Source organism: Saimiri boliviensis, chromosome 4 (assembly GCF_048565385.1).
Source record: "Saimiri boliviensis isolate mSaiBol1 chromosome 4, mSaiBol1.pri, whole genome shotgun sequence".
In the NCBI taxonomy this organism is placed as follows: domain Eukaryota; kingdom Metazoa; phylum Chordata; class Mammalia; order Primates; family Cebidae; genus Saimiri; species Saimiri boliviensis.
Genome location: NC_133452.1, coordinates 146,693,928 through 146,721,667, shown reverse-complemented (window position 1 = coordinate 146,721,667; position 27,740 = coordinate 146,693,928).

The following is a 27,740-nucleotide window of genomic DNA, read 5'->3' as shown; positions in this document are numbered from 1 at the left end:
CGCAAAGCAGCCACGAATCCCATAAGTTCATGGAGACTGGGCTGAGCAACAGAAAATGCTAACTTCAGATTTGTGGAAGGTCGATTTATACAACCTGAAAACCATGCCCATGATTGGGAACACCTAAATGTACATCCTCTTACAAGTCACTTGTCAGAAGGTCAAAAAGTCTTCAAGACATACAAAGTGGTGATTATGCAAAATCACATAGATACCAGACTTTGTGTAACAAGAAATGTGATTAGGCATATCCAGGCGACCGGAGAAAGAACAGAGGGGAAAATGTAGCTGGTGGGGAGTGAAAAGAATCCTAGGAAAGGATGCTAGAAATTGTGTAGTTCAAGTTCGTCATCCTGCAGGGGATAATGCTGAGACCCTGAGAAGTTGTAGCTTGCCCAGGGTTACACAGCTAGTCAGATGCAGATTGGAGAATAAATCGCAGGTTTCCTGACACCCAGCCCGAGAGACCATGTATCTCCCTTACATATCCATAATATATACCTATTGATTTTATTTAGGTGAAATGTTTTACATATCAAACAACAATCAAGAAGCAAGAAGTAGACAATGATAAGATCAGGATCCTCCCGTAAACTGTTGATAAATAAGCTAACAAAACTATATATATTGCATATCATTTTCAAAATAGTTCTAAATCAGACCACCTTCAGAATATTTAACTTGAAATTGTATATTCTTTGTTTCATCTCCTTCCCCTCCTTTCCTGAGTGACCCTTCAAATCCTGATGGTAACTCTTACCTGTGCTTCTGAAATGTTACAGTGTTTCATTATTTGCTAAAGAAATTACACCTTAAGTGAGGTTGCTAAAAACAATGCAATTTCCCTTGAATGTTGTTCAATAATTGGGCTACATGTAATCATCAACAGAGGCTGCAAATTCTCATCACAATTAAAGTGGACGTTAGAGTGTGTACCATGCCTTATTTGAAAATACAACCCAAGGATAATTGGTTTTCATGGAAATTCTCCAAAGCCAATGTTCTTCACCCCGGCTGAATTTTGTCCACAGCTCCATATTTGGTACTCTGTATGTATTGCTGTTCTGAGAGCCTGTCATTTCTTATCAGAATGAGAAAGGCTAAAGAGATAATATTTCAATAACATACTGGCCTGATCATAAAATAACTCAATGGAAATGTGTAACTGCCTCAGGCAGCTCGGCAGGGTACTCAGCAGTCAGATGATTTCTATTCTGGTTTTTTTTTTTTTTTATGGTTACATTTTCTGTTATATCAGACATCCCCTCAAGTCTTAGTTATGCTTTTATTCAAAAGGGAGAACCACAGTATAAAGACCTACAAAACTTATTATGATATATTACTCAAAAGAAATAGAAGTCGCTGCCACAGTGGCATATTGATAAGGACAGGCCCACCTCCTTCATTGACCTTTCTCCATCATCTCCCCCACCCGGGCTGAGGCTGAGATTCTCAGTTGCTAGGAAACAGGGGTCACAGTTTTCAGGTCTTAAACGCACAACCTAGTCAAAAAGAAGATGTGATCTTCAGAGAGAAGGCAGATACTCAGCAGCAGTGAGAATTTCAATACGTACGGAGGTTTTGATTTTTTTTTTTTTTCATGATGCTGAAGGCTGAAATGGAGAAACTTTGGCTTGTCAAAAGATTGTGGGAACAGGTTTTTAAGTTCTGGTGATTAGAATCTATCACAGAAACAATATGAAGAAAATACAGTCAAGCTTCTCTTTGATAAACGCACTGACGCATGGCTTAGGATTTTAGCTGCCAGGAGAATGATGATCAAGGCATGTCAAAATCAGATCTTGGGAGATGAATTTGGGGGCTGATTTGGAGATGAGGGTTTTTTGGTGTGGGTTTTTTTTTTTTTTTTTTTTTCGTTTCAACATTCCCTCTCAAACATTTCTGCATTCTGCTATGTTTAAGAGCAGTGCTGCAGGCAATACAGCCGCTCCTGAAGGTCAGCTGCAAGAAAGCTCAGTCCCCACCCCTTTTCCTAGCACCAAGTCAACACTCCCTTTAAACTTTAATAAAGGGCAGGAAACCGAACCTATTCCTCAACCGGAGAGAAACACGGCACTTCTATGTAATTGCATTTGACAATATATTCTGTAGATCTGCATTGAACTTCAATTATTATTACTCTAATAACACTTCAATCATACCAACTTTTTAAACATGAAATTTAACAGATTTAAATAAGTGTAAGAATTAGCAAGAGAGGGTTTTTGAATTTGCCAATTCATGTCTACTTGAATATTTCTGTCCTAGAAAAAGAGCAGCAATTTTTATTTCAATACCCACTCACTCTGTAAATAATAGGAATATCTTGGGGAAGAGAAATAATTATTAACTCCAGAAGTTTTAATTTGCTCAACGTGATGTTTTGAGAAAGAGAATTTTAAAAGTGTGTGTGTCTGCATGTGTGTATGTGTGTGTGATGTGTGTTTGTGTGTGCTGGGAGAAGATAGCTAATTATAAACTCCAATAATTTGAAATCTGGACTTCAGAAAGCCAGATATAAAGGTTTGCTGGTTTCTTTCACTCTGGGCCATATCTAAGTTCCTATAGCTCCCACCTGATTTGAGCCCTGGCCGCAAGATAGACATCCCAGCTCATATAAATAGCAATGAGATAGCCAGGGGGCAAGTCATGTGCCTGGAGACTGTGGCTGTCAGATAACTCTAATGATTTCTTTGGCCCTTCAGGGTGAAAAATTTACTTCATACTTTTTTTGTCTAATATTTGCCATTTTCCTTTCCCTGAAGATAACTGTCATTTTTAGATATGTCTGCTGCCTTTTCCAAGTTGTCAGCATCCAAAGAACATAAAACGAGGCAGTTGGAAAAGATGTAGACCCCATTCCACTGAGTGAGAGCACAGAGATGCTTTAAAACGCAGAATTGGGTCGGGTGATGTGGCTCATGGCTGTACAGTACTCCTAGCACTTTGGGAGGCCAAGTCGGGTGGATCACCTGAAGTCAGCAGTTCGAGACTCCTGGCCAACATGATGAAACCCCATCTCTACTAAAAATACAAAAATTAGCCGGGTGTGGTGGTATGCACCTGTAGTCCCAGCTACTTGGGAGGCTGAGGTGGAAGAATAGCTTGAACCCAGGAGGTGGAGGTTGCAGTGAGCTGAGATAGCACCATTGCACTCCAGCCTGAATGACAAGAACAAAACTTTATCTCAAAAAAAGAAAAAGAAAAAGAAAAAAAGGCAAAATGGGTGTAATGTTTCTCATTTGCTAAGTGTCCTCAGATCTGTTCTGCACCAGGTCCTTGCGCCGTGACTCACAGATCCTGCTTTTCGTTCTATCTCTGGCATGACTTCCAAAACTCACAGGCCACAGAGGGCAGGAAGGGGAAAAATGAGCTTCCTTCAGAGTGGCCTCCTGCAATCATAAAGACCATCTTGGATGGTGTTTCTAGGCTTGTGTGGACAGTGGATCAGAACCTGTCCAGAAACTGGCTGCCTGGTCTACAAGGAGGCAAGTACAGAGTCAAGAGTAAGAATTTATTTTATTTTTTATTTTTTTTGAGACAGAGTCACCTCCCGAGGACCTGGGATAACAGGCCTACGCCACCACACCCAGCTAATTTTTGTATCTTTATTAAAGGCAGGGTTTCACTACGTTGGCCGGGCTGGTCTAGAACTCCTGATCTCAAATGATCTACCAGCCTCAGCCTTCCCAAGTGCTAGGATTATAGGCATGAGCCACTGCACCCAGCCAAGAGTAAGAATTTAGAAACTATTACCACCATTGGATAGAGTCACTATATGCCTACTGAATCTAATAAAAAACAATTGATCCTGCGTATCATATATCTTTTTCTATGAAACTCTTCTAGTAATTTTCATATGTTATATTTTATCAAAGTATAGGACTACAATGGACTGGACATTAGTTTTTTTCAATGCTGGCCCTGGAAAGGAACTGTCTTGAGCTGAGACTATTATATTCAACTTGCAATAGTCCTAGTAAAACTATGATGAACCACACCTCTATACAGAAAACTCTTTACAGTAGAGAGACAGGAGCCCATTGAAGGTCTCAGGGAGAATCTTCTGCCCAAAATCTTTGCCTTAAATGCCACAATGTTTACAATTTTTTTCTTTGAGCTAAGTTATTTCTTCTCTGAGTTATTTTATTTATTCTTTTTTTTTTTTTTTTTTTTTGAGATGGAGTCTCGCTCTGTTGCCCAGGCTGGAGTACAATGGCATGATATTGGCTCCCTGGAACCACCACCTCCCAGGTTCAAGTGATTCTCCTGTTTGGACTATCCCTTGATTGCGACCATTGTTTGTTGCAAGAGGAGAAAAAGCAAATAATTATAATAAATAAAATAATTTGGATTCAGTGTAGGGTTTGATGGAGAATCCAAGAATTTTCGTTCTGAGGGGGGTCCTCCTGTCCCCGCACAGCTTTGACCTCTCCATCTCCGCCGCCTTCCACGAGGCTGCATCCCCCCAACAGTCCCCCCAGGGAGTGGTCCTGACTTCTCCAGAATCCTTCTCACCCTGCTCCAGCCAAGAAGGAACCAGAAGTTCCTTCAGAGGACAGCTGGAGTTTGCCCCTCCTTAGACTTTGTTCTTAGATCCATTCTCCACATTCCCCGTGCTCTGTCTGCACTCAGGGATGGTGGTTTCCATCTTGGCTTCCACTTAGATTTGCTCAGTGGGAGGTGCTCACAGAATGCTAGAACACAAGACAAATGGGGAAACCAAAGATTCTCTCCTTCTCACTCTACTTTGATGGACACCTCCAGCAGCAGCTGCATCTGTCCAGGATTCCAGATCCTACCAACTAGTCCTCATTGTGGTTCTAGAACCATCCAACGGAGCCAGCTTCTGGGGTCTGGTAATGCCATCTTTTTCTGTGTCTCTTCAGCCCTTCTTCACATTGCTAGTCTCTGAGCGCCCCCACGGTCATCTGCCTCCTCAGTTCTTCCCATATCCATGTTATCAATACAATATAAATTAAATTCTCTCTGTTTGAAATGCCCAAATTGATAGTTATTCTCTTGACTTGATATATGTACTTGGTATTCTTACGGGTAAGCGGCCTAGTTGTATGGGCAACTATGTAACTAATATCTAGGCATAGTTTGGGCAAAAAAAATTCCGACGGAGAATAGAGTGTGTGCATGTTTAGGGTGACTACAGGCTTCTCACTGGACTGGAAGCTTCTTGGGCATCAGAATCCTGTCTTGTTTGTCTTATCCTTGTATCCACAACACATAATTGGTGCACGCTGGATGTTATTTGAAAATTTTGACTTTTTAGAAAGCAGAAAAAGAAATGTTTTACCTGAATACTTTTAAATAAAGACAAAGATGTGTTCATTCTGTACTGCACAGAAGACTACAGTTCTTCATTTAATCTTTTTAAACCACAGAAATCCCTGGACACTCTGGCTTATACACCAATCATTGGCCTAACATTTTGGTGACATAATGAGGCCAAAGGAACATAATTTTCCAATTTAAAAAAAAAAAAAAAGTCAATCAGATTTGCCTTCAAAAAGAAAGAAATTGTTTCAGTAGAATTCCTTGCTGAAATCCAAATTCAGCTAGTCAGTTTCTACCTGGGCAAAGTGTAGTTACTTGTAAGAGGTAAATTATCACATCGTAAAACTGTCTGGTGGGTTCTAACTGTTTGAGGTGTTAAATACCTATGTCACCTTCAAAGAAAACTACTTTTGACATTTACTTCTTAGAAGAAAGGCAGGAGGGAAGGTAGACAGGACTGGCCTCAGGCAAAATTGGGAAGTCTGGTAGATTGTTCAGTTACCTGCCTCCCTTTGTAGCCCCACTCATCCCCTTTCACCTCACTCTCTCACTCTCTCTGCTGCTGCCTCCCCTCCTTTAGAGTCTTTATCTACCTTAAGCTCCAAGTAACTGATAATAGCTTTGAAATGGCCCTGTCTGGAATAGGTGCATTTCTACAGTAAACAATTAGATCAGTGTTTCTCAAATCTTACCAAGCATCAGATTCACCTGGAAAACTATTAAAATATAGATTGGTAGGCACCACCCAAGATCCTCTTTAGGTATTCTGGGTAGGGCACTGGTATTTGCATTTTTAACAAATTCCCACATGATGCTACTGCCACTGTATGAGGACCAGCCTTGAGAACCACCGAATTTGTGATGATACCTGCCAGGTTGGCTGAGGCAGGTTCAAGTCCTTCTGAATATGGGGCTGCCTATTTCCACATTTCCCAAACAGACAGGCATCAGAATTTAAAGAATAAACCAACAAATGACCAAACTTTTTTATTTTTTTGAGACAGAGTATTGCTCTGTCACCAGGCTGGAGTGCAGTGGCATCTCAGCTCACTGCAACCTTCACCTCCTGGGTTCAAGCAATTCTCCTGTCTCAGCTTCCTGAGTAGCTGGAGTTACAGGCAACTGCCACCACACCTGGCTAATTTTTGTATTTTTAGCAGAGATGGGGTTTCACCCTATTGGTCAGTCTGGTCTCAAACTCCTGACCTCAGGTGATCTACCTGCCTCAGCCTCCCAAAGTGCTGAGATTACAGGCATGAGCCACTGCACCCAGCCCTAAACATTTTAAAAAATACAAATTCCCCTGGTTGTACCTCCAAGATTCTAATTTGGTAGGCCCATGGTGGTACCCGAAATTTTTTTAAAACTCCCAACAGAGAGTTCCCCAAGGCCAGAGCCTCAGCACTTGTTTGATGCTGAAATTACTGAAAGTCCGTAAGCCTCCATGTGTTAACTCCCAAAATGGAATCTTCCTTCAGTAGCCTTAAAACTGCCTCATTTCGTCCGTCTCCTGCCCTGCCTATCGAGTGGGCAACCTCTAACTCTGGATTCTGTAAGGGAGAAAGAAGGAAAGACACTATGCCTGTCAACGACGTTTCTAATTTGGGGCTTTCAACAAAATTTCAGGGTAGGGGGACAAATCTTCCTAATCTATTTTAGTTGCAAAATAAACATTTCGCTCATCAATTGCTTCTTTGCGACGTGGTGGCTGCTTGGACAATTAGCATAACCCATCTCATTGGAGATTCCTTAAGCAGAGTAGCAGTATGTTTGCAGATGACTTTTAACAACAGGCTCTGCTCCTGTCATTTTCCCCCCAACTCCTAGCTGTGTGTTTTAACTGCGGAAAAATTGCCATCAAAAAAACTTACAAAAAGGAATTAGATTCATCCTTCTAACTTGTCAGATTGATTAATAAATTTTGCAGTCCCCTCTTGCCACAAAAAAAATGACATGACTTAGCAGTTTCCTTAATCTGTTCAATAAATAGTTTTCAGAGGTGCTAGCCACTAGGGCTATACAGGTGAAGATCAACTCCTCAAAGGGCTATGCCAATGAGTGTAATGGTCACTTAAACAAATCCCTCAAATAAAACGCTGTGGATTCTGCAAGGTTCTTTGAACTGACTGCACCATAGGCCATACCCCGAGTCAAGCCATGGCAACCCCTGTGACCCACACATACACCTCTGGATGGCTTCCTGTAACTAGAAAGTCTGAAGTAACTGGAGAACCACAAAAAGGAGACGAATGACCAACCCCTGTGGCACCTAATTAACTCTGGGACATTCTTCTATGGTTCTTTATTCCCACCTCAACTGATAAGGCAACTGGACTTTGTAACCAACTTCATTCAACTGATAGGTCAACCTTGTGACTCCAGTTCCTACGGCCCCCTCCCAGCTTGCAAAAACAACCCTGAACTGTAACTTCTGTAACTTCCCACTGCCCACCCCAACTATAAAACCAGCTTCCACCCCATCACCCTCCACTGACTCTCTTTTCAGACTCAGCCCACCCACACCTGGGTGAATAAACAGCCATGTTGTTTACACAAAGCCTGTTTAGGGGGGTCTCTTCATTCAGAGTGCACATAACAGATTCCTGAATAGAAGCATGTTGAGGGTACGGTGTTTCCTTAAGGAGCAAGTATGCTACAGCCTGTGAAACATGAGGCTAAGTGTGTTTCAAAAAACCGCTAGCAGGTTGGGTGCAGTGGCTCAGGCCTGTGACCCCAGCACTTTGGGAGGCTGAGGTAGGTGGGTTGCTTGAGCCCAGGATTTTGAGACAGCCTGGGCAACATGCCAAGACCCCATCTCTACACAAAATTAGCCAAACATCATGGCTTGCACCTGTGGTCCAAGCTACTCAGGAGGCTGAGGTGGGGAAATCACTTGAACCCAGGAGGCGGAGGTTGCAGGGAGCCGAGATCTTACCACTGCACTCCAGCCCGGCAACAACAACAAAAAAATGGGTAACATACGTACAAAAGAATTTGATACTGAAGCCAACACACAGTGGGCTTATAAATGGTAGCAGTAAGCGCATGGCCTCTGCTCTCTCATCTGAACCTAAGGGTTAAGATGCACATTTTAAAAAGTTACTTTCGTACAAGGATGATTAGAAGAAATTCTATATTTATGGTTAAAATAATGTTTAATGGAAGAAGAGATTATTAACAGTCACCACCTCATAAAGATATTTAATATCCTATGAAATGAAATAATGCATCTAAAGGCCCCAACATGTGCTTTTTTTTTTGAAACAAGGTCTTCCTCTGTCACCCACACTGGAGTGTGCAGTGTGTGGTCAGCACTCAATGCAACCTCAAACTCTTGGGCTCAAGTGATGCACCTGCTACAGCTTCTCAAGTAGCTAGTACTGCAGCCACACACCACCATGCCTGGCTATTTTATAGAGAGACAGAGAGAGAGTCAAGGATTTAACTATGTTGCCCAGGCTGGTCTCCAACCCATGGCCTCAAGCAATCCTCCTGCCTCAGCCTCCCAAAATGCTGGGATTACAGGTATGAGCCACTGGGCCCAGCCTGTATTGATTATTTAATAGACACTCAGCAAATGCTGCTTTATTCTTCCCTTCCTCCTGTTAATTCTCATGCAGGAGATTTCTAGGAAAGTCTCAGGAAGTAGATGTGGTTTGAGCGGAACTCCAATTCTCCTAAGCCAGGGCTTGCTTTAGTGGGTTTTCCCCAGTGTTTTGAAGGGATAATATCCTATCAGCTTGCCAGACCACCCGGACAAGACTCCCAAATGCTCCTAGACCCTGTTACGTTCAGCAGCTCACAGATGGCAAAGCATTGTTATTGCCCTGCTAATAAATCCACCCGACCATCGAAGTGCTCCTGTCTCTGTGTGATGAAAGGCAAGGGGAAAACCTGCTGAAGTGTAACACTTAGGATCAGAAACTTGAAAGCGCTTTTTAAAATTCTATCAGAAAGATCATGAAAACCGCTTTGGTGAAACTCACTGTGCATGTAAAGGGCTTTTTGAACTTTTTACCTTTGGTGATGCTTTTGATCCACAACGCACATGATCTCATTAAAAACATATTATTTAGCTTAAACTTGGAACGCTTACCATTTTTTCCAGTAGCCTGGGGCTTGGGGCAGAGCAATGCAGTTCATGGCAGCATGACATAAAGTACCTGCCAGGATATTGCTGCAAAAGTATGCCGGGGAGGAGTGAATTCTCTGCTCAGACACTTTAGAGAGCTTTGCAAGGTGAGGTCAGTACTCGCCTGCCAATGAAGTGAATCCTAATTAGTCAGGAATGTTCAGCCTGCCCTGGCTGACACTCAAAGCAATCAATCTTAGTGGAAGAGCCAGAGACACCTGGTTTTCACATCAGACTCACTTTCCCAGATTCAGGTAAATGAATTGTCTTGCTTTTCAACTCTTTGGAGAAAAAGTACAACTTAAATTGCAAGTCCACTGATTTGTGGCTTAGCTTGCCTTAGTGAACTGAAGGTGGTTGAGGTCTAACAAGGCAAAGAAAGCTACTGCTAATGTGAACACAATGTATATAAATAATGGCTTTTCTTATTTTAAATTATATTTGATAGCTTACCATGCAAGAGTATGCAAATACCCCTATGTGGTAGGTGGGAAATAAATAGAAAATAAAACTGTCCAAGTCAAACAGGTAACAACTCCAATTAAGAAACACTTTATATCAAGGAAAAATAGATCACCAGGTAATGGTTTGTTTCCAGGGGTGATATATTTCCCAGTTAATGTCAGTTTCTCTCTGTATATAAGTCAGCCCCTTTCTACTTCAACAATGGGATTAACTGGAGGAAAATAGATCGTTCCTCTTATGATGCAGCCCAAAGTCAAAAACTGACTAGAACCTGATAAAACAAAATGCCCAGAGGTTGGAGGTTCAGAGTAGTCTGTGGGTCGGTGAAGTGAAAGACACTGACTTTTGCCTTTCTTCCCTACCATCCTGCTGACCTGTTACCTCATGTGGCTTCAGACATCATGTCCCAGTTAGAGGAAGGAAAATCCAGGGCAAGGCAGTCGCAGCTCACTGCAGCCTCAACCTCCTGGGCTCAACCCATCCTCCCACCTCAGCCTCCAGAGTAGCTGGGACTAGTGGTGTGTGCCACCATGCCTGGCTAATTTGTTGCTCAGGCTGGTCTTGAACTACTGAGCTCAAGCAATCCACCGACCTTGACCTCCCAAAGTGCTGGGGGATTTCAGGGGTGAGCCACTGTTCCTGGCCAGCTCTTTCATCAGGTTATTTTATTTTCTTTCATTTCCCTTCGGTTCTTGACGCTCCCATTTCCACCATCCCAAACTGCCGTCTGGCTCTTCTAAACAAAAGCAAAAAGACAGGGTCTGGCTCTGTCCCCCAGTGTTACCTAGGCTGGAGTGCAGGGGCTTGATCTCAGCTCACTGCAGCCTCGACCTCCCAGGCTCAAGCTAGCCACCCACCTAAGACCCCAGAGTGCTTACAGGTATCAACCACCACACCTAGCCTTGTCTCATTTTCAAGAACCATTGGTGATATTACCAACTCCTGGTTTTTCACAAACAGATGGACAAAATTATTTCTGTGTCTAAGAAGGAATGTGAAGAAAAGGTACAGAAGTCCTCAGCTAACTCCAGCACACTTTCTTTAATATAATAAATTACTTTAAATTTACTAAAATATATCCACTTAGCTAATGGAATTTCTTCGGGGTTTGAGGCTTTTCCCAAATTGTTTAAACTGTCTCAATTATGAATGACTTTCCAAATTAAAAATTAAATGAACTTTCAAAAAATAAAATAAATGTACTTAAATAAAATAAGATTACTTAAAAAGAAATTCAGGAGTCTCCACTACTAAGTCTCATGCAGCTTGGACTAAGAGTCTCCAAGTTCAATGCCTCACCCAGTAGCAACATCACTCAGAGCAACAGGAGTCTCTTTAAAAACTTCACAGTAAATTAAGTGCAATTAACAGAGCAAACATCAACACTACCAGCCCAGGAAAGAAGTAATCACTCAGCCTTCATTCTCAGCGCCCATTAAGACTTGAACCATTTCTCAAATCAGTGATCTTTTTAAGTGGATCATCATCATGAATGCCCTCCTAAATGAGGGCCTCCTCATTACAGGGCACATAACGATATTAAACTTCAGCCTTTGCTAAGAAGTGGAGGTAATAAAGCTTTCCAAGAAGCGACAGCTTATATTTTTGATCCAAACCATAAAAATAGCTAAGTGCTTTCTAATGCTTTGATAAGCTAGGCTTTTTAAAATGTTCCTTTAAGAAGCATTTCCTTGAATGACAGACATAAAGGGCTGGAAGGGACCTTTGAAAGCATATAGTTCTGCTCCCTCATTTAACAAACGAGAACACCAAGGCCCAGACACGTCAGATGATTTGCAGAATGTCTTATACCGTTAATAGTAGAATCAGCTTAACATGTAGCAAATAGAGTCATCCCTCTGTATCCATAGGGGGTATTGCTTCCAGGATCCCCCCAACCCCCAAGGTTACCAAATGCCAAGGATGCTCAAGTCTCTGATATAAAATGGCATATTATTTGCATATTTGCACACTCTCCTGCATACGGTCATGTACCACATGATTTTTTGTTGTTTTTTGTTGTTGTTGTTTTTGAGACAGAGTCTGGCTCTGTCATCCAGCTTGGAGTGCAAGGGCGCAATCTCAAATCACTGCAACCTCTGCCTCCTGGGTTTAAGCAATTCTCCTACCTCAGCCTCCCAAGTAGCTGGGATTACAGGCATGCACCACCACACCTGGCTAATTTTTTTGTATTTTTAGTAGAGATGGGGTTTCACTATATTGGCCAGGTTGGTCTCGAACTCCTGAGCTTGTGATCCACCCACCTCAGCCTCCCAAAGTGCTGGGATTACAGGCGTGAGCCACCGTGCCTGGCCCACGTAATGATGTTTTGGTCAACAGCAGACTGCATCGACCACAGTAGCCCTAGAGGATTATAATGGAGCTGAAACATTCCTATTGCCTAGTGATATCTTAGATGTCATAACCTGGACCTGACCTGGTGGCCCAGCGCATGCCTTACGTGTTTGTGGTGATGCTGGAGTGTGCGAGCCCACTGTGCTGCCCATCATAGAAAGGTGGAGCACATGCAATTATGTATAGTCCACAATGCTTGGTGACAATAATAAATGACTGTGTTACTAGTTTATGTATTTACTATACTATACTTTTTACGATCGTCTTAGAGTTCATTCCTTCTACTTATAAAAAAAGGAAAAAAAAGTTGGCTGTGTGCAGTGGCTCATGCCTGTAATCCCAGCACTTTGGGAGGCCAAGGCGGGCAGATCACCTGAGGTCAGGAGTTTAAGACCAGCCTGGCCATCATAGTGAAACCCCTTCTCTACTAAAAAAACAAAAATAAGCTGGGCATGGTGGCGCACGCCTGCAATCCCAGCTACTCGGGAGGCTGAGGCAGGAGAATTGCTTGAACCCGGAAGGCAGAGGTTGCAGTGAGCGGAGATGGCGCCACTGCACTCCAGCCTGGGTGACAGAGTGAGACTTTGTCTCAGAAAAAAGAAAAAAGAAAAGAAAAACCACAGGCCATCCAGCTAACTTTGAATTTCAACTGAACAGTGAGTAATTTTTTAGTACTAGTATGTTCCATGCAATACGTGGGACATACAGACACTAAAATGAATGTATGATTTTTAGCTGAAATTCAAGTTCAGCTGAGTATCCTGTACATGATCTGGCAAATCTAACTCAAGCATTTTTTTTTTTTTTTTTTTGAGACGGAGTTTCGCTCTTGTTACCCAGGCTGGAGTGCAATGGCGCAATCTCGGCTCACCGCAACCTCTGCCTCTTGGGTTCAGGCAATTCTCCTGCCTCAGCCTCCTGAGCAGCTGGGATTACAGGCACAAGCCACCATGCCCAGCTAATTTTTTGTATTTTGAGTAGAGACGGGGTTTCACCATGTTGACCAGGATGGTCTCGATCTCTCGACCTCGTGATCCACCCGCCTCAGCCTCCCAAAGTGCTGGGATTACAGGCTTGAGCCACTGCGCCTGGCTAACTCAAGCCTTTATGAAGATGAAAAAAGAAGTATTGAGAACTGCTGAACTATGATATTATATCAGTTTCCTAGGGCGTCCATACAAAGAACCACAAACAGGGCCGCTTAAATGACAGAAACGTATCGTCTCACAGTTCTGGAGGCTGGAAGTCAGAGGCAGTCCTGTTCCTTCTGAGAGGGCGTCTGTTCCGTGCCTCTGCTGAGCTTCTGGTGACTGCTGCCAATTATTGGCACTCGTTGGCTTCCAGACACATCACCCCAACCTCTACCTTCCTATTCAGGGCATCTTCTCTGTGTGAATGTCTATGTGTCCAAATATCTCCTTTTATAGGGACACCAGTCATACTGGATCAGGGCTCACCCAATGACCTCGTTTTAACTAATTATGTCTTTAATGATCCTAACTGCACACAAAATTCGATTTTTAATTACTGGGAGTTAAGACTTCAATATATGAATTGTGGGGGAAGACAAAATTCAACCTACAATAAATTCCCTTTCCTTTTTTGAGACAGAGTCTCCCTCTGTCGCCCAGGCTGAAGTGCAGCGGCTGGATCTCGGCTCACTCTAACCTCCGCCTCCCAGGTTCAAGCAATTCTCCTGCCTCAGCCTCCCCAGTAGCTGAGATTACAGGTACCCACCGCCACACCTGGCTGATTTTTTAATTTTTAGTAGGGATGAGGTTTTACCACATTGGTCAGGCTGGTCTCAAACTCCTGACCTCAGGTGATCCACCCACCTCAGCCTCCTCAACGTGCTGGGATTACAGGTGTAAGCCACCACACCCAGCAAACAAATTACTCTTATTGGCAAAAACTGCAGTTACTTTTGCACCGGCCTAAATATCAGTGAGGACTAGATATGGCTTATAATGTACTCTTGAGTACAGTGGTACAGTTCTGAGATTCTGATAACCATCACTGTTTCCCCCTCACTCAGGCACATGTAATAACTCTGAATCTGTTTTGATGAAAAATATTTCAAAACGAAGCTGGTCTGACATCTTTGGTCTTTGCTGTTTTCCAGAATTGTTCTTGGACACTGCTCTCAGACACTGGGCTTAGGGTCAAGACTTGATTTCCATGGAGAAGTCCGATTCCCTCCAATACACTGGCTGCTGGCCCTCCTCACTAAGAAAGATGACTCCGGATCTGCAGCCTCCTTCCTTCTGATCCGTCGTCCTGTATCTGTGTCCACTTGAGTGGCCTTGTTCTCTCTGGCACCATCAGTTCCGTGAGGAGCACTGGAAATGTGAGGAGCACATGAAAGCCCCTCTGTTAAAAAGACTCACTTCCTACTTAAAATTTGAGCTGAGAGTGGACCACAGAATCAGGTAGTTGTAATTACTCTTTAATTACTTTATGCCCCAAATTCTGAGGGCTCTATATGAGGCCAGATATAGCTAACGATTGCTCAATGATCTTACAGATAGTTGCAGAACTAGCTTAATATATAGGAATTCTAGTCAGAAATAAACCTCTTTGAAACCAAAGTCTGAAGGCATTTCTACTCACAGAATGAGACTCTAAGTGAAATGCTCTTTCCTCTCCACCATGCGGCCTCCTACTATTTTCTAAATAGTCAAAAAGATGCAGGACTGGCCAGGCACTTTGGTTCAAACTTGTAAGACAAGCATTCTAGCAGGCTGAGGCAAGAGGATCACTTAAGGCCAGGAATTCAAGACTAGCCTGGACAACGTAGCGAGACCCCATCTTTACAATTTTTTTTTTAATGAGCTGGGAGTGGTAGCACAGGCCTGTAGTCCCAGCTACTTGGGAGGCTGAAGCTGGAGGATACTTGACCCCAAGAGTTTGAGGCTGCAGTGGAGCTATGACTTGACTCAAGCCCAGTGAAGCTGGTTTCTCTCATCAATAAGAATTTGGACAGTGACTTGCATATGTTTGATGGAGTTGTAACATTTGCTTCAAATATTGCACCATGAACTATAGAAGCCACTCGCTAGAATATTCAGACAATCTGGCTTTGTACTAAAATGACTGGGGCTGGGTACAGTGGCTCATGCCTGTAATCCCAGCACTTCGGGAGGCCGAGGTGAGAAAATCGCTTGAGTTCAGGAGTTCGAGACTAGCCTCAGTGACATAGTGACACTTCCATCTCTACAAAAAATTAAAAGGCATGATGGTTTGCACCTATAGTCACAACTACCTGGGAGGCTGAGACAGGCGAATCACTTGAGCCCAGGAGATTGAGGCTGCAGTGAACCATGATCATGCCACTGTACTCCAGCCTGGGTGACAGAGTGAGACCTTGTATCAAAATTATAATATTAATAATAATGCCACCCCAACTACAAAATTGACTGGATTCTGTAGTTCAGAGGCTGTATATTAAGATACCAGAAATTCATCTATGTGAATGCTCTGTTCACTTTTCAAATAAACACTGATTTCTGCAACTTGCTGTTTAATCAAATGCTCAGCCTGATCGGAATGCATTTTATCTATGTGAAAGAGTACAATCAACAGTGACCACAAAATGTACTCTCCATGCCTTTCTCAAGTCTAGATAAGCTTTGACATTCTAGACTATGGTATGTCTGTCACATATGTATGGCAGATCCCGCTTACAACTCTAGCCCAAGAATCTATTTTTGTATTGTCCTTCAACTAGGGATAGCGTTTCTCATTCTACCTCAAATTGTGCCTTATTGATCTAAAATCCTTTCATTGGGTGAGAGGTATTGTAATTAATATCACTGAAGAAAAAATCCAGAAATGCTCATTTACTATCACCAACCCAGGTGTTAATTTTTGGTCTTTTGTCCTAGTGCAGAGATTGCCTTTAAAATCAGAGCCAGGGGAATTTTAGACAATCCTGCTAAATCAGCCCAATTAATGAGACAGTGTTCTGAAATGCAGCTTGCAGAATTAAACTTGAAATCGTATTTGTTTCTACTCCCTGTCAAACCCTAATTTTGTTCTCTGAAACAGACATTTTTTGAAGAAGTTGTATTTTTCTGCTCTAGTTTTGCATAGACCTTTAACTGAAAGCAGTCACTTAACCTGTCCTGTTGGAATTCTTGAGGTTATAAAGGCTTTTCAATAGGTTATAATCTTCGAAGTCATAGCATAAATTTGCATTCCATTCAAGTAGAAAATGAAAAAACAGACACTGTTAGAAAAGAGTAAAATGCTTTCATCTGATTTTTTTTTTTTTTTTTAAGACAGAGTCTCACTCTGTTGCCAGGCTGGAGTACAATGGCAAGATCTCGGCTCACTGCAACCTCCCTCCTGGGTTCAAGCAATTCTCCTGCCTCAGCCTCCTGCGTAGGTGGGACTACAGGCATGCACCAGCACATCCAGTTAATTTTTGCATTTTTAGTAGAGACGGAGTTTCACCATGTTGGCCAGGATGGTCTCGATCTCTTAACCTCATGATCTGCCTGTCTCAGCCTCCCAAAGTGCTGGGATTACAGGCGTGAGCCACTGCACCCAACCCTACTTTTTAAAAAACATAAATAGTGAATAAAGATTCTCTTTGTGTAGGCCCAGCAAACAGAAAGTATTCCTTTCTGGTTTTGAAACTTTGATGTTCTTTATTCAAGATCACTTCATCTTCATCTTGTTACTTTATCTCCATTTCTAGCAGACTGGCATCAGTAACATGTCATAACAAGGGCATAATGCTATATTATATTGAAATAAGTCCTTCCTTCCCAATCTTTTGTGTGCACGTGTAAGACAGGGTCTCACTCTGTCACCCAGACTGGAGTGCAGTGGTGCGAACAAGGCTCACTGCAACCTCAACCTCCTGGGCTCAAGCAATCCTCCCACCTCAGCCTCCAGAGTGTCTGGGACCACAGGCAGGCACACCATGCTTAGTTATTTTTTGTATTTTTTGTAGACATGGGGTGTCACTATATTGCCCAAGCTGGTCTCAAACTCCAGGGCTCAAACAGTCTGCCCTCCTTAGCCTCCCAAAGTGCTGGGATTACAGTTATGCACCTGGTTTTTATTTCTAGTCCTCAGTGGTATCTGAATGTAATTAAATATCATTGGTGTAACACAAATGGCAAATGTCTGTGGATAAACATGATCTGAGAAGCACATTAGAGGTGATTGTTTCAATTTTAACATATTGCTGATCTCCAAACGGAGTAACAGTAGCTGATGAGTATGCTTTAGAATAAGAAAAATAAATATCTCCAAGGAGGAAAGAATTGGTGATTGAGGAAATGTTGGTTATGTTTTAAATTCTGTTAATACAGGGTTGGGGGAACTCTACTATGTCAATCCGTGTGGAACCACCAGGTGGCACACTACTGCCTTCTTTCCACCATTCAACCACAGAAAACGAAAACGCCACGGGGCGATGTTGGTTTTAGTTTGTTGGTTGTTGTTTTTTACATAGAAAACGCACTAAAACCAACTTAGCCACAGAACTATACGAATCTACAAGTAGTTCCTTCTCAACTTTAATATTTTTATTACTATCAGTAGAATTTATTTTGCTTTGCTTTTTCTTTAAGCCTTGAGCTGACAAGATGTAAACACATCAACTAACAGAAATGCTAATAAAAGTAAGCCCATTGATTACTCTTTACATGAAAGCAGACACAACTGGGAAATAATTTTACCTTTCAGAATACTTAAGGGTTACCAGCATTTAATATTGTACACAAGGATTTCATATTTGCAAAGTGTATTGTTATAGATTTATAGATAATTACTCAAAAACGAATATGATGGCAATCTTTAAAACCCATATGCAATCTAGGTCAAATTCTGAACAATGTACAGATTTCTCTAGCTTGTTCCAACATTGATTCAATGACTTTATTGGCAAAATAACCAGAATCAACCCAATTTTTAAAATACTTTAACGGAATTCTCCATTTATACTAATTTAGATTCAGAAATTGTCATAATGCCTTACCAATAGTCTTTCTGCCTAAAAATAAATATGTCTTTAACTTCAATTTACTGAAAAACATTAGATATACCCCTTTTTGTTTACTGGGATATATCTAACATATTTTGGATTTACCCCAGTTGACTAAGTCCTGGCAATCAGTAAATTAACTAGCACTTCATACAGAACTTTTAATGTCCATTGATCAAATGGACTGCACAAACGGGAACTGAGCTTCTTTCATTGCTAAAATCGCAAGGCAGAATGAGGTGAATTCTAGTCCCAGTTTAGCCACCAGCTAGCTGTGTTGCCTCAGGCAAATTATTTAAACTCTTTATACCTTCCTTCTCTCAAGTGAAAAATTAAATAAAGTGGAATCTTTCTAAGTTTCTATTTTACTTTTAAAATGGTATGAATTTATTTTTATATTTCAATCATATTATGAAGCATAATAAAGCATTTCAAAGTAATTCATCGAAGTAGGAAAAGCTAGGACAAATTCCTAAAGCAATGACACCCTCAGTGATGGTGGCAATATGCAGACAGCTTGGTGCCTTCCGCATCTCCTCTGATGAGTAAAACCAAGTCTCATCACACAAAGGAAGAGCTCTACACGCACTACAATTTCTTCACTTAACTCTGGCTGATTGATATTTAGCCACCTCCAAATAAATTCATTGAGCTGTTTCTCTAGCTGTCTTGCACAGAATCTTCAACAGTATAGATCTGTTTAACAAATTCCAACTCCTGGAACCCACAGTGTAAGCTTCCGGAATGGCTGATAGCCAAAACTTTAGAAATGTATACTGTGCTCATGTAAAATGGTCCTATAAGCACTACCTCCCTTTTCTCATAGTGTGAATGAAAACGAGTTATTTTCTTATGTTGGAGTTGCATTATATCTCATATATTGCATCCCTCAAAATGGAGAATGCTTATACATACATAAGCTGGATACGAAATACAAAATCTATACTAAGTAAACACACATTTTTTATTTGCAGACTCATGCTTTTATATCTTTTGTTAGAGAATATGTTTCTTCTTTAAACAAACAAGGGCTTCTTTCCCCATGTATATCGTGTACTTCTGATGGTGTTTTCAAAAAGACTTTCACAAGGGAGGGATGGGTCCTTAATTAAGACTTTAAAATGAGACCATAAATATATTTTATTGGTTATAATACCTTTTTCTTTATTAGAGGAATAACAGACTGCTGGTTAACTGGTCATGAAATATTAATTAAAAAGAAAAATATAGGATTGTAGTCATCTCAGCGGGTGCTAACTCATGCTTTTACTGGGATTTTTTTCTGCATAAAGTCAAAGGCATATGGACCCAGTCACTTCATCACCCACAGGGAAACCCCCACTGGTCATGTAGCTCTCATACTAGAGGCTCATCTAGTGATGCTGTGCCAACATTTGGGGACCGTGTTGCATTTGTACATAAGCAGTCAGAAACCATGCCCAGGACAAAGTGTTCCTAACAGAACTGCCGCTGCCTCCAGGACCACATAGACCCATCCACATCAGAGTGCGTGAACACAGCAACTCTGCAGGGAACATTCTGTTTTCACCACGCAGCGCAAGACAAGAACTCTTTCTGCCCCAGTCACCTACCTTGGCTAACTAGAGCCTTCCACAAACCTCCAATGAAATACCCACAGTTCCCCAGATTCTGTTTGTACCCATGCACTTCAGCTGCTCCCCTAAACTGGCTAGAAAATGATTTACATATTAAATTTAAGAGAAAAGACAGATGTTTTAGGATGGCAAGGGAAAATGATCCTCAAATACTGCCTGTGATATTAAAAATGGTGTTAAGAGAAGTTTCCTTGGACTACTCTAATATACTGATCTTATATTGCCGGAAAGTACCCTGACAGGTAGAGACTGGAAGGTAACCTCATACTCAACTGCAGGGAACAGCAGGGGTGTGTGCTCTGTGGCCATCCTCCGAGGAGGAAGTACTTGTTTCGGGCCTCTGCAGCCATCGGCATGGCAACCAGAAATCCTCAGCCAGCCACTTGCAAACTTGAACGCGCAGTATTGAATGACCTAAGGCCATCTTGCTAAAATGCAGCTTCTGATTCCACAAGTCTAGAGTGGAGTGAATGATTCTCAGCCCACACTGGGAATAAGGAGGCTCTCTCCTTCTCTCCCTGAAGCTCTGTCCCAGGCTGGCCTTTGTCCAGTAACGTGAAAGAGAAGCAGAAGCTTCACTGAAGCCTATAGGATTTTTTTTTTAATGCAAACATTAAGGGCACAGTTGCTCATGCTTTTAATCCCAGTACTTTGGGAAGCCAAGATGGGAGGATCACTTGAGGCCAGAAGTTCGAGACCAGCCTGCACAACACAGCAAGACCTAACCGCTACCAAAAAGAAAGAAAGAGAGAAAGAGACGGGGCGGGGGTCCAGGCTGCAGGGAGCTATGGTCACACCACTGCACTCCAGCCTGGGCAACAAAGCAACACCTTGTCAGTAATAAAATAAAATAAAGAAAAATAAGTGTAAGCAAATGATTTACTATGGATACATGACTCTTGGTGACTTTTAAAATTTCTGTCAGTTCAATATCATTTACGCAATAAGTAAAAATAAAAAATCTTCAACAAAAATTTAAACAACTTTTGAACTAATTGATAATTCCAAGGTGCTGTTTCCCGTTCAGGAATTTTGTTTACTTTCAAACATAAGCAGGATTGGGTGTTTTATTTTTCCCCTTGATTGACGGTTTCTTTTCTTTTAAAAATTATCCTGACAATAAAAATCGCTTTTTCTCTTTTGGCGCACAGATCTATGAATTTTAATACACAGATTTTTAGAACCACCACCAAAATTGGAATGTATAACAGTTCCATTACCTGTCCCCCCAAAATTGATAGGATTTGGGTTCCCAAATTTTTAGTTTTCTCTCTTTTCTCCCGTTCGTCTAGTTCCTCACTTTGCTTCCACATTTGCAGACAACATTTTTAAAAAATAAATTTAAGTATTGTTTTGCAAAGTCATCCAGAATATTTATATTCTCCTTGAAGTCACAGGAGACACCAGAGGCTGAGACGCGAAGGCTCAGAACTATTGTGGCAAAACCTTGGGGTTAACTGAATCTGGGTTAGAAGTATACACAGCCTCTTGGTTCGAGCTCCCGGATGGAGAACAAGTTTGCTCAGGTTCAAGAGCGTTGCCCTTGGACCTTCCTGAGGATGGGAAATTCTCTACAACAGTGTCTTTATTGTATTGCCAGAATCAAACCCAAAAGGAAGTCCAGGCTGTCTCAGAGCCAGTAGTGACCTGTAAACTCTCAGCCTCAAAGTTGGAGGGCAAAGCACCCCACTGCCTGGGGATTGCATCAGAGCCCCAAAATGGATCACTGGCAGAGGGCAGAAACAAGTCATGTAATTTCTTCTGTTTCAGCTTCTAGGGCAATGGAAACTGTTGAATCTATACCCCAAAAAAGTTTCAAATCACAGAATAGCTCTCAGATTCTTCAATTATTCATATTAATAACTACGGGTAAAAGAATAAGCCTTCAGGAGATGACAAAATTGCCTTAATTTGGGGGCTATTTCCAACCCCTGTATACTTTTAACTCCATTCATGCTGAATAGCTAAAGGTCTCCTAATACCACCTTTGATTTACGGAAGGGAAAAAAAGATGATATTACTGAAAAGACCCATTACTCCTGTGCCTCGTCATGTAGTTCAATGTTAAGTACTCTACAAAACTGAATCCTTGGTGGAATGCAATTCTGTAATTCAATCGAGAGATCTTGCTAATGTCCCAGTCTGCAAGAACATAGCTTAAGGGTTTAGGTTTAGAAGGAAACCTTGCAAACCAGAGATGGAATTACAGCCTCCCTCTTCAATCAAGGGATGAGTGAGGGTTGTTGGCAGTGTAGTATTAAACAATTATTAAGATTCTGTAAAGAAAGTAAAAGAATTACAAAGTTATGTTTGACTCTGTGGGAAGGTAAAGGAAGAAGAAAAGACAAAACACCAGATGGGCAAAATGTTGATCGCTGTTGAAGCTGGATGTTTAGAAAATGGAGACCGAGCATACCATTTTCTCTACTTTCCTATGTGTTTTTAAAAGTCCATAAGAAAAAGTTTAAAAAAAAAAAAAAAAAAAAAAAGGTGCACCAAAAGTATTATGATAGGAAAATAATGCTTCTGAAAACTCACAGAATTTGTAGGTGTTTCTCAGCTGTGTATTAAATATCAATATAAATAAATATTATGTGATAACTTTTGCAAGATTATAAGGCCATGAATCGATATAAATGAAAACTTACTGTCAATGCTGGGGTCAGGTATCTTCTAAATTGATTAAGTGAAGTTTCCTATGTAATGAAGCCTGTGCAGTTGTATCATTATGTATTATTCATACACACACTTGCACACAATATTAGATACAGTCATGCACATCACGTTTCCATCAACAATGGACTGCGTATCTAACAGTGGTCCTTGAAAGATTATAATACATATTCTTACTGCAGCTTTTCTATGTTTAGACATGTAAATGTGTGCCACTGTGTTCCAGTTGCCTACAGAATTCAGGACTGTAACATGCTGTAAAGGTTTGCAGTCTAGGAACAACAGGCTATACCATACAGCCTAGGTATGTTGCAGGCTGGACCACCTAGCTTTGTGTAAGAACACTCTGTGATGTTCGTACAACCATGAAATCACCTAACAATGCATTTTTCAAGACATAGCTCCGTCATTAAGCAATACATGACTGCGTTCATATTCAGACTTCCAAATAAAAAAATTGGAATGCTGGAGACAGGCTATTTGCATCACAAAAGGGCCATTGCCATATTCCTTTAAACACCAATGCATATCAGTAATACAGCTCAAGAATTTCTACTTATCTAACAATCTGTCTCTTAGCTCTAGCTACAATACACTCTTCTGGGGAACATTTGAAGACTATTTACTCCCAGGCCCTACTCCAAACCAGTGAATCAAACAGTCCAGACGATTTTAAAATGCATCCAGGATTGAAGGCCAGGAGGCTACTGCTCTCAGAACAGAGTTAAGACTCAGAGTGAGGAGAGTTCTTCAGAACTTGTCAGGATAACACATCGAGATACCGTATTGTTTGGATATCCTCAAGCATCCATGCTAAGTAGAAAGGTGTCTGCTGTGGGGAAATTAAATTAGAATGAAAGTCATAGTATTATTAATGTTAAATAGAATTATCTATGTGAAACTGGAAGAAAAAAAGCCTGATTTCTTCCCCAAACCTTTGACTGATGACCCTAGGCTAGAGCTTTCAAATGTAAAATACATTTAATTTCTGTACCAGCACAGTGGCTCACCCCTGTAATCCCAGCACTTTGAGAGACCCAGGTGGGCGCATCACTTGAGTCCAGAAGTTCGAGACCAGCCTAGGCAATACGGCGAAACCCCCATCTCTACTAAACATACAAAAAATCAACCAGGCATGGTGGAACGCAAATGTGGTCCCAGCTACTTGGGAGGCTGAGGTAGGAGGATTGCTTAAGTCCAGAAGGTCGAGGCTGCAGTGAGTCATGACCCCATGCCCTTACACTCCAGCCTGGGCAGTAGGAATGAGACCCTGTCTCAAAACATAAATAAATAAACTTTAAAAAATGAAAAACTAAATACATGCAATTTCTTTAAAGGCATAATTAAACCAATAATTAGACTATTATTTGGATAAAATAAATTTTGCTTGCTACAAGTCATAAAATTGCCATAATCATCATTGTCACGCTGCAAACATCTCTTATCTCCACCTCATCTGTGCTCCATTTGGGAATCCTTAAAATGTGTGTTGATGAGGCAGCTGGGTTCAACCTACAGTCCCCTTAGGGGAGGGGTAGTTTTCACCAACACCATGGCAAAGCCCTTACCCTGAGCTCTCTTCTCTCTTATGCAAAGCAATAGTTTTTAACAGTGTGGCACAAGTTAAAGTCAGACTTGTATCCTTATTGGAATTCTGTTACCGCTGCAGTTAGGCATTGGGTGTAGATGGGACACCCCACCCCCCATGAAGGCCCAAGGAGCTCCAAGAGCACAGACACCTCCCAAGAAGCCCGGCCCCCAACCATCTCCATTCTGCCTTCTCACAGCTTTTCAGCTTTCCAGCCCTTTTGACGTTTATGGTTTGTGTTCATGTTTCAGCTTTAACTTTTAATATGCTTTTAGTTCCTCATAGAATTGAAATGCAGACTCCCAGGGCTTGAAGGTCTGAATTATTCTCTCGCCTATGGGCCATGCCATAAATCCTGAACTCAACCATCAACATGAAAACCAACCATCCAAAATTTCCTTTCTTCTCTACCCAGGATTGAGTCTAACACACCATATAAATTAGTCCTAATGAGACTAAAAATCCAACATCAAAATGGCTTTCTCTGGGTCTTATCTGGCATCACTCAATTTTTCTATCTTTTAAAAAAAATTATTTTGTGGTCAGACTATATCATTCCTAAATCAGCTGCTAGGCAAGAAATATCAGAGTAACTAGGCCAGGCACAGTGGCTCACACATGTAATCCCAGCACTTTGGGAAGCTGAGGTGGGAGGATAACCTGAGTTCAGGAGTTCAAGACCAGCCTGGCCAATATGGTGAAACCCCGTCTCTACTAAAAATACAAAACTTAGCCTGCCTGTAATCCCAGCTACTCGGAAGGCTGAGGCAGGAGAGTCGCTTGAAGGCGGGAGGCAGAGGTTGCAGGGAGCAGAGATCAAGCCATTGCGCTCTGGCCTGGGCAACAAGAGTGAAACTCTGTCACAACAAAAAGAAATTAAAAAAAAAAAGAAGAAGAAGAAGAGGAAGTATCAGAATAACTAAAGACATACCTAGAATTTAAGCTCCTGGGCTTGGCTATAAGACAGCCTTGGAATCTGGTTAACTCTGACACGTGGCCAGGTTATCGACCTCTGTGAAATGAAGGAGAAACTCCTGCAATCTCTAAAAAGTGGATTGATGGGAGAATCAAGAGATCAACACCCAATATACTCTCATTAATATGCGTCATTAAACACTATCAGAGAGGTACAGAAATGTGGCCAGAAGGTTGTCTTCCCAAACCGACGGCAGCTGAGAGATGGGAGACGAGTCTGAATTGAGATGTGCGAAATACGACCTTCCAATCTTACTCATTTGTACTTGTGTATTATTTGAACTGCTTATAATACTGCAGTGAAAATATATTATTGAGTCCTTTTTAAAGAACAGTTTGCCCTCCTGTCTTTATCAGATACTAAACATAACCACTTATTAAGAATGCTGCCGCCGGGCGCGGTGGCTCAAGCCTGTAATCCCAGCACTTTGGGAGGCCGAGGCGGGTGGATCACAAGGTCGAGAGTTCGAGACCATCCTGGTCGACATGGTGAAACCCCGTCTCTACTAAAGATACAAAAAATCAGCTGGGCGTGGTGGCATGTGCCTGTAATCCCAGCTACTCAGGAGGCTGAGGCAGGAGAATTGCCTGAACCCAGGAGGCGGAGGTTGCGGTGAGCCAAGATCGCGCCATTGCACTCCAGCCTCGGTAACAAGAGCGAAACTCCGTCTCAAAAAAAAAAAAAAAGAATGCTGCCAAGAAAATGAAGTGAGCAGGGGAAACGTGTCATGACCTTTGGTGGGTTGGGTGATGGTGGATCAGCAATGGTTTGAGGACTCTCTAGTAAAACATGCAGTCGGAGGGAAACAAAGACACAGTAAGAAGGCCGAGGAGAGCAGATCACTGAGGTCAGGAGTTTGAGACCAGCCAACTTGGCAAAATCCCATCTCTACTAAAAATACAAAAAATTAGCCAGGCATGGTGGCAGGCGCCTTTAATCCCAGCTACTCGGGAGGCTGAGGCAGGAGAATCACTTGAACCCAGGAGGCAGAGGTTGCATTGAGCCAAGATTGAGCGACTATACTCCAGCCTGGGTGACAGAGCGAGACTCTGCCTAAAAAAGAAAAGAAAAAGGTCTGGACCAGACTACCCCAATAACACTGGGCTCAGTGGGTAACTGGGCAAACTGGACATTTTCAACCACACCCTCCCCATCACAGTGATGTGCCTCATGGCCTGAGATTCCTTGGAAGAGAGTTAGGAAAAGCTCTAGGTAAAGTTTCTTGGTGCTTGGAACTCTTTTCCATGGAATCTCATGCCCTACAGCTTTATGCTTGATGAGATTTGCTTAGCTTGATGGGTTTGTTTGTCTAATCACAGGATAGTCTTTTCTGTCTTCTTCTCTGTTTCCAGCATCAATTCTTATTTAGGGGAAGGAGGTGGGGGAGCAGGTTCATAAACACATATTTCTTGCTTCCTATGCTCAAGGCGTCTGTTCTTAAACCAACAGTGTCATTTGTCACACAATATCAGAAGAGGAGATAAGCACTCCTCGCTTTGGCCTCACCTGATTTCAGCTGCAAGCAAATAAGAGACCACTATCAGCTCACCTCTATCCTACTAACACTTTTGAGGATCCATCTCTTCTCAGAATGGGAATGCCTGCAGTACAAAACTGACTAACGCATGGGTGGTACGATCGCAGCCAAATGCAAAAAGTCATTGCTGAAATACTTCTGTATACAGTGATATATTTAATCTTTACTAATATACTTTGATCCTCTCATATAGATACGATGTGAATTATTATCCATATTTTACATGTGATGCACCTGAGGTTCAGAGAGATGATGGCTTACTCACTCTCATGCTACCTGTCGGAGCACAGACAGACTGGCATTTTCTTATTCCTAACCTAGTGCCCATCGTACTGGGTCACGGCTGCCCATTCACTATTCAGCACATACAGGCACTAAGCAAAGCACAACACTGGACACTGTAGAGAAAACAAAAACGAAAGGACTCTGTCCTGCAGCAGCTCAAAATCCAACAGAGAGAAGAAGGCTTTCATGGGATAAAAAAAACTGACACCAGTCATAAACATTAGAAAATAGATAATAAAAATCAATACAGGCCAATAAAAGCTATGGGACCTGAGGATGCGAACTGGGTAAAAGGGAAGATTTTTTTTTTCAGCAAATAGTTCTTCCACAATATTTATTGAGCACCTACTGTGTGTCAGGAACTTTTCTCCAAGTTGAAGACCTTGTACTTTCTTTTCCTGCCTCTCACAGCATTAACAGAATCTGGGTGGGAAAGAGATGAAAGAATACATCTTGATGACTTTTCGGGGTCCCGGGAGTGCATAGTTGATGGGGCCTTCCTTCCATGAATGGTGGAAGACGCTGGGCTGAGACCCAGAACATCGTACTCATACTCAAGTACACATTTGCACATGGCCCTCTCATGCCCATCCGCCATTGAACAACCCATACCTTGACTATTCATGGGACCAGATTAGGCTTTAGAATCTACCTAATGTACCATGAAATGTGTAGTGTCTCCAGTAATCAAAGCGGCCATGCTGACCTGTTCTGCTTGTTAGCCAGGTACACCTGTCAGGCTGTGTAGCCATATTCTTCTGCTTTTCGTCTTTTCAAGTCACTGTGGGAGAGGAAATCTCAGCGCAACTCCTTCTGGCCCATCAGT